The sequence below is a fragment of the Formica exsecta genome, unplaced genomic scaffold (genome assembly GCF_003651465.1).
Source record: "Formica exsecta isolate Colony F162 unplaced genomic scaffold, ASM365146v1 scaffold96, whole genome shotgun sequence".
Taxonomy (NCBI): Eukaryota; Metazoa; Arthropoda; class Insecta; order Hymenoptera; family Formicidae; genus Formica; species Formica exsecta.
The window spans coordinates 210729-223897 of record NW_021853724.1 but is presented as its reverse complement, the minus strand read 5'-3'; the positions used below and the strand labels follow the sequence as shown (position 1 = coordinate 223897).

Here is a 13169-nt window from a genome sequence, read left to right as displayed (position 1 = left end):
CATATTATTTTGTGATACTTTAATTCTTTTTATAATCCGGATTTATTTATTTAATTTTTCAAACAGCATAAACATAAGAAATATGTTCTTTTTTTAATTTTGACAACTTTTTGCTACTATTGTACAGCCAAAACATCCTTAATAAAACCTCGGCGTTACATCGAACATCAGAAACATGTAAAAACTCTCATCTTTTTCTCGCGCAACGAATATCACGAGAATAGAATCAAGAAATAAATAAATCTCACTCTACGTATCCAGATTTTTTTTCTGCGATGACACGATTTCTAATCGCGGTAAAAGTGGAGTCCTCGCATGGTGTTGTAAAATCTATCGCTTCTCCACACGTGTAGGACGTGCCGTCTCCTTTTCCCAGTCTGTGATATTATTTAAATATTCAAACCCACGTTAGGGCGCGACGAACCGTCTCGAGTTTGATAGGGTTACTTGAAACTAGGGTAAGTTGCAACAGTCATAAATCTTGCGCCTCTCATGATATGTAACGCGCTACTATTGATTTTGTATTCTACATTTTTTTTTCGGCGGGATAACAAACCTTAATATTAACATTCTTCATCACAATGCAGCATAGTTAATAAAATGATAATGGTAGAAATTTATCAAAAATCAATATATATACGAAAATATAGTTCCAATATAATTAAAAGGAAATAATATAAATTATTATAAATAAATTATAATTAATAATTGAAATTAATATAAATAAAGAAACAGTACAGAAACAGATTTATCTGGTTGTCGCATCAAAGAGTAGTTGGTCGTAAATTTCTCAGACACGCGAACAAGAAATATGAACCATTTACCCTACTTGCAACTAGCGGCTATCTTTCTTTATTACAATTTCAAGCCTCATGATCGATGATGGATTGCAACAATTCGGCGTGACATGATATTAACGATAGCTCTTTTCTCTTCGTTCTTTTAGCGGTTGCAACTCTCTGGACCCGATTCGTTCTTATTGGTAGACGCTTGCTCACCGACGTGAATCTCGCTTCCATTACACGACGTCGAAACTGCACTAAATTACAGCCTCGAAACCGAAGCTGTTCCACCGAGTGAACGATGGAGGCGCAGGGGAGGGAAAGGGGAAAAATTTAAAGAGCTTCTTCGCGCCGTCGGCGAAGATATTCCGAAACCCAAACGTTAGCGGCCATCATCGATGATGCGGTCGGTCAGACTCTCTAGTTGAAAATTGGAGCGGTTATATTCTTCAGAGAAAAATGCGTTAAGATGAGACAAAGAATTGTGTTTGGCGGCAGAGAAAGAACTTTTAAACCAAATGTCAAAGTTACACGCGGAAATTAAATCAGATTATTTAATAAAAATTGCGTTATTTTGAATTTATTATAATTCATAAGCGAGAATGTTCGCGAAAAAAGGACAGTAAAATTCTCAAAGTCAAATTCTCTAAATTTGCCACACTTTGGAACAAAATCGATTTTGGGTACGTTCGAAAGCAACGCTAGAAACAAATTTTCGACATTGTTCAACGGATTCCCGTCATTACCCACAAAGTTGCGTCTCGACAACAACAACTATTACCCGACGTTGGTGGTTGAAGGCGTTGATAGTTGCGGTTGATGACTAGAATAGCGCATACTGGTAGCAGCTGTCATTACCCAGAGGCAAGCTTGCTCGTGACTAATCCTGCATGCCGATTCACCGTAACCTAGCCTACGAGAACCTGCCTCTATACATATATACATATACACGATTAACGTGCTGGGTTACCCTAGGTTGTCATCCTGCCGCAAGGAAACCAAATCGATAACGCGCGTGCTACGCGTGAGCGACCCAGTAACGTGGTATCCGCTTCGTTTCCATCTCTACAGTATACAAACAGCCGAAATTTCCCAGCTACTCGAGAAATACAATCTGTACGCATTTTGCAAAAATGTTGTCAATTATTCAATATTGAAATAAATAGTGATAATAATCGACTTGCCTTATTGCAATTTGTCAGTTTCTATTCGAAAAAATTACTATAAGATTAATGTCATTTAAAAATTAATTCATGTTTATATATATACAAAACAAAAACGTCATATCTAATATAAAAAAATTTTTATTTTGATATGTAAATTGATTGGATTGATGCGTTTGATCTAATCAATAGCATTTATATATTAATCTCAGTTAAATATATCTACCTACATTTTTCCATCAAATGCAAATTCCACGTAAAGTTAAATTAATTAAAGTCAAACTTTTAAATCAAATTTTAGTGCAATTATCGCGGTTTCAACATTATCCTTCGTTATGTCAATTACGTTCTGACCGAATGACCAAATGCAAGATAATGCTCGAACGATTAGAGCGAGAGACGCCTAATTTGCATAGCGGCTTTACACAGCAGGATGGGAGGACTCGCGTCGAGTAACGCTCTTTTTTTGGCGACACACGAACACATATACGCATGCACGTCCCTCGCGACGTTATATGTATAATTCAAGCGGAAAATTCAACGGACGCTTGCCCACAGAGTTTCGATGTATTTTCTTTCCCTCATTTATACTCTTAGTAACGTTTCTACTGCGAATCCTTCTCTTATCCCTCCTGCCTCTCCCCTCTCCTCTGCTCCCCTCTTCAACGTTGGTTCAGATATTTCCACGGCGTAATGTAATCCGCTTTACCTTGCCTGCGCGCCGCGCGGTTGACATATTTTTTTCTCCCTTCCTCGTCTAAAGTACGTGTGCCGTCATACAATGTTCTAAGGAGCCTTTCCCGCTTTTTCTTTCCGCCCGGTAATACCGTCCCGGCGGATGTAACGCAATATTTTCATTGCGCTCTTTGCCCGCGGCCACGGAAATGAATATCGTCTCGTTGCCGATATTAAAGTCAAATCAGCGGGAAAACGTCGGGCTAATATTACCATCCCCAACGAGCCGTTTGATGCGGAAAAAAGGCCGCAGCGCGATGAACTTTTCACGAACGTCCCTCCTCTGAGCACAGAATTCGTTTCAAGCTCTCCTTCCGTCTCGATATGATACATCGGAGAGAAATTAGGACGGTTTTACACGAAAGATTATCGTATCACGTTGGAGACTCGACTCGGGAATTTCGTTTTTCGCGTAAGCAATCTTTTTGCAGAAGAATTCGATATCACTAAAACAATCCCGAGATATTTTCTGGAATAACTTATACCAGATTTAAAAGAATTTTCGCGTCTGTACGGCTCTTTTGTCGTTTGATTAGAATACGGTGTATATGTATACAGGGTGTCCCAGAATTAAACCGACAAACTTCAGGTTATAAAGGACACCAAAACAAGCCAATTTTGCCAATACCCGTGTCCCCAAATGAGCGGTTTTGAAGTGAACTAGAAAATCAAAAACTAACAAGGGAACCTCGCAAACCCGAAAATTCTGATTTTGATGAAACTTTACACACATGTAGAAGAGGTAAATAGATGAATTTAGAAATTCCCAGTTGCGGCTCAAAAACGATTCTAAAGGGTGAAATCACTCCTCATATATAGAGCGGTTTTTTGTTTTTCTCGATATATCTCGAAAATTATTCGAGATACCAAAAAATGTTTTATACAAAAGTTTCATGGTAAAAACATCTCTATTTAACCACATTAATAAAATTCTGAAAAAATAATTTTTTTCAAAGATTTTTGCCGTCAGTCTTTGTTTCTCTAGTGCCAAAACTAGATTTATTGGCAAAATTTAATTGTTTTAGTGTCCTTTATAACTACCTGAAGTTTGTCGGTCCAATTCTGGGACACCCTGTATATCGCCCAATCATGATTCGTGCGGGAGCAGTTTTATTGCGCGACGGAAAGGCGAAGCTCTTGGACGATCCTTCTTCTCTCGGTGAGAGCCTCGCTGCGTAATTGTGTACCTTGCGCTCTTCGATCAACGTCCGGTAACGAGTTGACATACCCGCGCAAAAACGCGGATCGATAACGCGCTGTGCATTGCGTCCGTGTGTCCATCCGTCGCGTTCGTGTGCGTACGTGTGTACGTGTGATGCAAAATCGTGGACGGGCCTTACCCGCTGTAAGGACGGTCGCATGAGCGCGAGCACGCGACTAAATTTCGCAGAGCGATAAGCTTTCGGCGAAGAGGACACTTAAGCGAGAGGCCGTAGAGGGTCGAATTCCCCGAACTATTAGAAATTAATTTTGCATGCCATCCCGCGCGGTTTCCGCAATGCACAATGGAAATCGAATTTAGATATCTCCCAGAAGGGTTTAAAATTTTGCTGGTAAAACGAATGAATCTTGCCAAAAAAAAATAAAAAAACAAATAAATAAAAAACTCAGATATGTGGGGTTCCCTTTCTTATTTTATTATATTTTAATTAAAAAGATACATAAAAAATTTATATTTCTCAAGTAATAGCAATCGTCGTCCGCGCATTGGAAATGCAATCGTGTCGTGTATTTACATCGAGATTAATTCGCATTACGAAACATTCCGCCGTCGAACTTTAAATACGATATACTATTTACCTTGCCGGCACTTTGCATCACGCCGCCAGCCGTTGTTTACGTAATAAACATTCTTCTTCGTGATAAAGAGCGCGCTTAGGCGGGCGGAAGAGGTTTCTTTCAGAGCATTTCTTCGGAGAACACGAGGTTTCGAGGTGGGAAGGTACTTTGTCTTTGCACCATCGCGCGTGCAGTGTTGGATGCTGCGGCGTGAAGATTTTTTTTTTTTTATAAATCGCTTTTATAGCCTGCTATCAGGTCGCTGTATAAATAATATCCATTTATCCCCCGCAACGCTTAATATTTACAGCGAGTTTATTTACACTTTTTTTCGCTCAAGCACCTATAATGCTACTAATAACCAGATAGGGTATAACCTACTAATTATCCGATATCTTTTAATAATGCTTGTTAAATTAAATATTTCATCGATCATAGTTATATCATATTATTCGCGAGAGATAGAAATTTTGTTAAATTTATTTTTGTTGTAATCCTTGATTTACAACGAATGTAAATGAATAGATTTTACAGACTATACGCAATTTCTGATTTATACATAACGAGTTTAACTTTGTCCGTCAAATCATGTCACTGAATCGCGATCTTTGATGCCAGAAAAAGAATCTCCATCATGAAAGAATAGATGTAGCCGATAAAAACAAATGGTAAACAACGTGAACAAGGTTAAAAAATACCTTCCTCGTCGTGCGACCAAAAGATGATGCATAATTCCTGCGCACGTAACTTTTGTATCCTTTTTTCATTATCTTATAGCCCGTCGCGTTCACCGAGATGAAAAGTGAGAACTTCTTTCTTTCCCTTGAAGAAAAAGAAGGGAGGATGATTGTCGCCGGCTTCCGGATAACATCTTTTCAACACATCGCGTAATTCAATTACGAGCGTCCGCGTCAAAAAATTCAACGAATAAAATCATATTTTGGAGCGTAGCACGATCTCCACGCCTTGACACGCTATTGAATTCTTTGCATTGTTATTGTCAACGTGATATTGAAGCAGTATATAAATAGAGGCTTCCAGCTGCATAATTGATGCAGCTTGAGTCTATACGCAACTTGCGTAAGAGCAATTTTAACTCTTGCAGTTTCTACTACGTCTACTAGTTCCAGGAACTTAAGAACGTCAGAATTTAGAGAAATGTTAAAATAGATGACATCTCAAAATGTATTTTAAATATTAAGGAAAACATAAAAATAATATGATAAATAAAAAATGATATAAATATAATATTAAATATTTTACTTAAATTAAATAAAAATGCCAAATGTATTTTATCAAATATAAATAAAAATATCTATGTTTTAGACAAAGATACAATACACACATACACAAAATATAAATTGAGGAATGAATCAGTCTTTTAAATATTAAAACGCTGCTTAAGAAAACTCTAATAAATATTTGTGCAAAACTTAATTTAGATCCATTTATTCGTTTAAAATTTATTTATTTACTAAAAATTACAGAAAAATATTATCTCTCTCTTTCTCTCTCTCTCTCTTTCTGCAAATTACTCATTTTTTTCTTGCAGTTGATTATGGGGATGCAGGGGATATTTGCAATCAAAAGTTTTTGTCATAAATTAGGAAAAATATTAATTACAACTATTTTCTTTTACGAAGACCAAACCATATCATCTTGTGATACTTTAATTCTTTTTATAATCCGGATTTATTTATTTGATTTTTTAAACAGTATAAACGTAAGAAATATGTCTTTTTTTTTAATTTTGACAGTTTTTACTACTATTGTACAGCTAAAATATCCTTAATAGATCCTTTCGCGTTTATTTCGTTTGATACAAATTTTTTTTCGCTTAATTCGACATCGATTAAATCGCATTTCCTTCATAATGCGAATATAGTGTCGCGTTTGTACGATAATCGATTTCCGGCAACTATGAAACCGCATAGAATAAGATAATAGTTAACTATGCGCGCTATAAGTTAGTGCCTAGTTTCATACTAACAATAAGAAATTCTCTTCTCGCTCGTTGTGTCACTCGCGGCAGAAGGTTAAGCTGTTGCACGACGGATTATCGATCCGCGGCGGAAAAAAAAGACTGTTGCAATGCGTCCTATTTTAGGCTACGAGCGAACGAGGCTTCGCGACGCGTTGTTCGGCTTGATTCTCTTTTCGTTGCGATCGACCTGACTTCACTCGTCAATTTTTATGCGGCGTTTCAATGGTTAATCAACCGACAAACGCCACTCACGCGCCCGTGACACTCGCGTGCACAACTTACACGCTCACGTATTTAAAATAGATCGTTAAAAAGTACCGGAATATGAAAATTATATGTATAAAAGATAAATAAATAATAAAAAAGCGACACAGTTCATTTATATGGTTCCGTGAGATATGCATCAATCTCTTGAGTATTTAGTTTCTAATCAATTTAGCAGAGAGAGTGACTTTTGATAACAGAAATTTGCCTATGCGTAAAACTTAGACATATTCTTATTGCATACATAAGCGAGGATTTTAAATATTTTGATATGTAATGTGTATAATTTTTGCCTTTTGGAAAAATTATTTAATTCATTTCATAAAAATCTAACCATTTGACTAATTTAACATCTGACATTATCCTAACGTTTATCTGTGTTATCTTAATTTTTAGCTTTTTTTCTTTGAATTACGAATTAACTTACAGCAATTTAATTTTTATATAAAATTTAAAGATTCTATACATATAGATATGTGTGTGTGTTTCTCTTTATATATATAAAAAATAATTTGAAACTCACCAATAGATGTGCAAAGCAGAGTTGTAATTTCCGACGTTCATCTCTGTAAAATACAAAAATAAAATATCCAAATTATATAAATATATGTATATATATATTGCGCGCGCAATTTATAAAATAATTACTTTCTCAAAAATAACCATCGCGTGCAATTAAAAATTTTTCATTCATCTATTTAAGTACATCTCTCTAATAGAACAGTTAAATAATTTTAAAAGAACTTTTGTTTTAAATAAACTTATATAATTTTTATATACATATACACAAATAATCTAAGCAATTATAAAACTTAATGTTATCAAAAACATGATATGTATTCGTGCAAATAATGAAAATAAATTACATATAAAATATAAGTCAAATATTTTGTTTAATGCATCATAAATTATTTATTATTAATACATCGTCGATACATGATCGATGTTCACTGTTATTTGGATCAATCGATCCCACGAATCATGTAACACGATGCATTTCCAATCCGATAATAGTAAGCAAATTACATGTAAATTAACAAAAAAAATGTGTGAGATATTCATTAATTGTTTGTAGAGTGAAAGAGGGTGACAAGTATCACGAGGCGATCGCGTTCGGCACCTCGTGATACCTGTCACATTCTCGCAATCGTATTTCGAGAGATAATATACGACGACACACGAAACGACTTACGACTACTTGAAATCAGAGCGAAAAGAAATAGGAATTCTTATCGTGTTACGGCGATCTTTATAAGCGATATATAGGGTGTTTTAGAAATAGGTGGCCAAACTTTAAAAGCATATTCTACTCACTACAAGGATAAAAAAAGGTCATATAAACATGGATCCGGAAACGATTTCTTTCCAAGTTATAAACATTTTTTATTTATAACAGACTTTAAGAACATTTGAAACTATAAAAACATTTCATTGTAGAAATTGCTGGAAATGATTTCCTTCTGCATTATAATGCATCGACGTCGCATGGATTGTCGAAGACGTTCAAAAATTCCCGGAGTATTTCGTGTTTTGCCACGCACGAAGCAATAATACAATTTCGGAGTACTTCCATAATAACTCAGGAGTGTCATAAATGAGTCTTAAGATGTCCCCATAAATAAAACTTCTTGTTCACTTCTAATAGAAAGTAAATAGAAGGACAATTCATGAAACGTCGATGCGAGGCATGTTTTCCAATGTAAATAAAAAATGTTTATAACTTGAAAAGGAAGCGTTTCCGGACCCATGTTTACATAACTTCTTTTCATCCTCGTAGTGAGTAAAATATGCTATTAAAGTTTGGCCACCTATTTCTGAAACACCCTACATATAATTGTTTCTTTAATAATACTTGGATATTATTCTCAAATTTCGGTCATTGACGAAAAATCTCAAGTACAATAATGGATCAATTTCAGTTGAGCAGCATTGCGATACGCTTTAATAAATCAATATAATCATTATTAATCCCGTATTTTAATATTTATCAATCGCGTTATTATAAATAATTAATCTATTTTATATAGATAAGTATATATAGATATATTTCATGAAACATCGTGTGTTTCAAATTTATAATTATTTAAATTATTAATATTATACAGTGTCTCTTTTAGAATAATCGCACTGCTTGCTAATGGAAGATTCTTGCTTGCGTTTCATGTAGAAACATTTGTCAAAAAATTTTATTTGACATTTATAAGAAGCGAGGATCTTTTTAGTTGAATATACACGTAATATAAACAAAGGCTATTACATAGTAAATTCAAATAAATCATATATTAAAAATGCAGTTATTAGGTTTTTTATGAAACAAATATAGAGTTATATGTAATGTATATAATATAATATAATATGAAAGATGGCATAACAACAAATATCATTATATAAAATTGGAAATAAAAAAGTGCAATAATATAAAAAATATATATACTTCATTAAGTAAACCCTCGCTTTTTTTATGAATAAAATTGTATGAAACAAATACAATATAATAATATTTTATAACATAAAACGGGAGGGGAGGAGGGAGAGAGCGCCCAAGAAATATTGTCAGAAATTTTGAAGTATATATTTAAGCACGAGCAAGCAAATATCTCGCGCTGAACGGTGTCCTTCTTATTTATGCACGAATCAATTTAACATAATACATCGCCATAATTAAAATTTATCATACAAATAAACTCATATGTCAAATTTGCCATATTAATTGTGCAATTAAAAAGAGTGGCCGTATTTTTGTGTAACATACAAAACTACAAAATTACACACTTGTGTTTTCTTGTTAAAAAATATGCTGGTTAAAATTTTTGTATTAAATATTTAACACATTCATGTGTCAATTTAACATATTGCTGTTGTGTTAATTTAACTCAAGCGTTCAATTATTAAAACCACTGAAAAAAGTGTAAAAATAACACAATATGCACTTATTTTTAATTTTACACAATAGATATGTTCCGTATTATTAGTGACAGGATTTATCTGTTAAAATTTACAGAAAAAAAAATGTTTTTTTTCTACAATAAGAGTGACAGTGACTACAGACTGTCAATAACATTTTTCCAAGTTAATTTTATTATTAAAAATATGTTGATTTTACACAAAATTTATTTCAAATTACTTTGAGATTTGCATTTATTTTGTGTTAAAATTAATACAGTATTAATGTCACTTAACATGTGTAGGCCGTTTGGGACATGTGATATCTGTTAAATTTAACACAAATTTTTCAACTGTGTAGAATAATAAGAGACAAAAATCGATCTTTTGATATTAACTCGGTAAGCAGAATAAAGCGACGTTATACAAGGAGAGTGTGGCATGCGAAACGACTCGCATAACATCATCATCCCGCACGCACAACCGTGCCGCATGCCTCGACAAAACTTTCGCCGCGAAATCTCGCGTTTCTTTCTCTCTCTCTCTCTTTCTCTCGCTCATTTCACTTGCCGTTCCCTGCGAGCCCCTTTCGAGAGGGGCCGGTGTGAATGTTCGACAGCCTGATGCGACCTACCCCAAAATCGCCCGTTAGGCCCTCACGAATGGCGCGACGCGCCACGCGCGCAATTTCGGACGAAACTTTCGCTGTACCACATCCGGCCCGAACCTTCCTTACGAGGTACGATGTTGCGTGGGGCCGCCCCTGGCATAATAATTGTCCGACGCGTAATACGGTACAGTCCCGACAATCATGCCGGGGCTTTCGGCGAAAATCGAACCCTCGTGAAAACGTTAAATTTCAGAGAAATGGAATTTTACAGCGTGTCGAATATACACGATTTTTAATCGATTCCGATTGAGGTAATTAAACTATATTTTTTATCATAAAACATCGTCCCACTGAGAATTTATATGCATTGGTATAAGTGTGCCCTAAATAATTGAAACACAAATGTTAAATATAAAATGTAAAATTGAAAGTCTAAAATATGTTTGCTTAACAATAGCTCTTTGTATACATTAGATATATTTTTAATTAAACATGAAGGGAAATGACTCGCGAAAACTCGTGAAAATTGGTCTCAATTGCACTTGGACCAATAAGAAATGTCATAAATAAAAAATGTTATTAAATTACAAAAGCTAAACAATAATATATTTTTCGTCAAAAGCGTAAGAAAGAGAAAAAGATATAATTAATAGAGAAAGATTTTTATAAATAAATAGACTAAAATAAATGAAATTATTTTGTCAAAGTTTGTTATAAAATATTATTTTTATGCTTTACTTTTATATATATTTCTTATTATTTAATTTGTTACAAACATTAATAGATGCGTATAATATTTTTTTCTGAAATTTACATATCCATTCCTTTTTTCCTTATTTATTTTTCGCGCTTTCACATTTAAATAATATAGATACTAAATTATTTTAATTAAATGTGAAATGCGAAATGTAAATATATTATCAATATGTTCAATTTTTCAATATCACAGCAACACTGATGATACGGAAATAAAAAATATATAATGTAGAGAACAGTCTTTTTTTACTAATAGAATTTTAGAATATTTTATACATCGATGCTTTTAATTATAGAGTAGCGTAACGTAAATATAAGTCCATGTTTCGATATATTGACATAAAAGAATATAGCCCGATTCACCTGATATTGGTAAAACTTCTTGTAAGTTAATATTGACATAATTTGGCTTAATGCAAAACCTAGACGCCGCGTAACAGTTAATATTTGCTTTTCTTCCATATGCATATTTATATTTACTATTCTGCAGGTTGGCTTTATCACTTCGCCGTGAAAAAAATGTCGACGATATCGATGGAAGAATCGCGCGCGTAAGCTCTCCGTTACACAAACAGATATGGGAAATATTTTAAACGCGTACTTGAGTTTGATATTTATTTAATTCCCCGTCCGTTTCGCGCGATATGGTGATTTGCTCGTATTAATTCGCAGCGAGTGGAAATAAAAATCGCCATGACTAACCGTGGAAAATCGACGGCTCGCGCGCGCGCAGATAAATCTGAAAATTTTTCAGTTCCCGATTCTCAAACAAATGTCAACATATTTCTAAATAATAAGCAAATTATAATTTCCAAGTATCGTAAAAAAAAAAAACGAGATAACATTTCAGAATTTCTCCTTCAGAAGCACCGGAAATATCTTGAAAATATTTCAAAATAAAAAAAAAATATATATATATATATATATAATATTGAAGAGATAAAGATGCGCATAAATTTTCGAGAAACAAATAGTTACAAATTCATAGCACAAGTTTGGGCTTTTAATAGGCAAGATCCTAAGAGCATTGTGTATTAGGGACTACTTGCGTAGGCCTCTTTCCATAAGTTAAAGTTAATTGAGACTTAAGTGATTCTCCGGGAATCAGTTAAACCACCGTTAATGTTAACCGACGCTAGTGAGAACAATCCTTATCGGTGAATCCGTCGCTGCTTGTTAATGAATAACCGTGAATGTTTCAGTTTACATTCTCGAGCAGAATCATCGCGTGCGGTGCTCATGAGTAATCGAGAATCGAGACGCAGTGTGTGCGTTCGTGCGTGGGATCGTTAGATAATACGCGGCGATTTCACGCCGATGCTATCGCAACATTTTTACGACGCGATACAGTAATTCGTTACGGTATCACGTTTACGCTACTGATAATTATCATTAACGTTAATTTTATACGTAATACAATACTTGCACCCGTAATACGCGCTCTGAAGAAGAGAAAGAGAAAGAAAGAAAGCTGGTTCATTACATAATATTATTTAAGTTTATATCGATATTTGCATAATGTTTGCGATTTGTTAACACTTTACGATAAAACGTTCACTTGTGAAAGATTCATTCAATTCTTAGATAGCGACATCACAAAGTTTTCATATAAATAAAGTAAAATATTTTACGACTTTTCATAAAAGAAAATCAATTGTATCACCATAGAAAATTTGTTTTATTTGCAATTTATAGATACATTTTGCTACTGTTTTTGAAATTTAGTGTATTAAGAATGTATGCGTCATATGTCAAAATATTGACAAAAGCATAAAAATTTCGTTCTACTATTTCTTCTGAATATCTGTGCAAAACCTGAGCACAATTCTCTTAATGGTTTGGAAATTATTTAAATTTAAGGTTAATATTGATTCTTATGGAAAATCGCGTATTGTAGTCACTTATTAACAAATTAAACAAAAAAAAAACATTGCCAACGAAATAAAAATTTTCACATATATTAAAAAAAACTAAGAAATATTTGTGCAGAACTTGATTTAGATCCATTTACTCGTTTAAAAGTTATTTACTAAAAATTGTAGAAAAATATTATCTCTCTCTCTCTCTTTCTGCAAATTACTCGTTTTTTTTGTTTCTTGCAGTTGAGGTTAGGGGATATTCACGATCAAAAGTTTTTGTCATAAATTAGGAAGAATATTAATTACAAGTATTTTCTTTTACGAAGAGGTTAAAAACCATATTATTTTGTGATA

At 33.8% G+C, this 13169-nt stretch overlaps 1 long non-coding RNA gene across 1 annotated transcript in view; it reads right to left on the bottom strand.

Moving 5' to 3' along the window:
- LOC115245371 overlaps positions 1-13169 on the bottom strand; it is a 161092-nt gene that overhangs the window by 114140 nt on the left and 33783 nt on the right. Inside the window, exon 3 of the long non-coding RNA XR_003885518.1 lies at positions 7231-7273. This is a non-coding gene — a long non-coding RNA (uncharacterized LOC115245371). The remainder of the gene's footprint in view (positions 1-7230; positions 7274-13169) is intronic.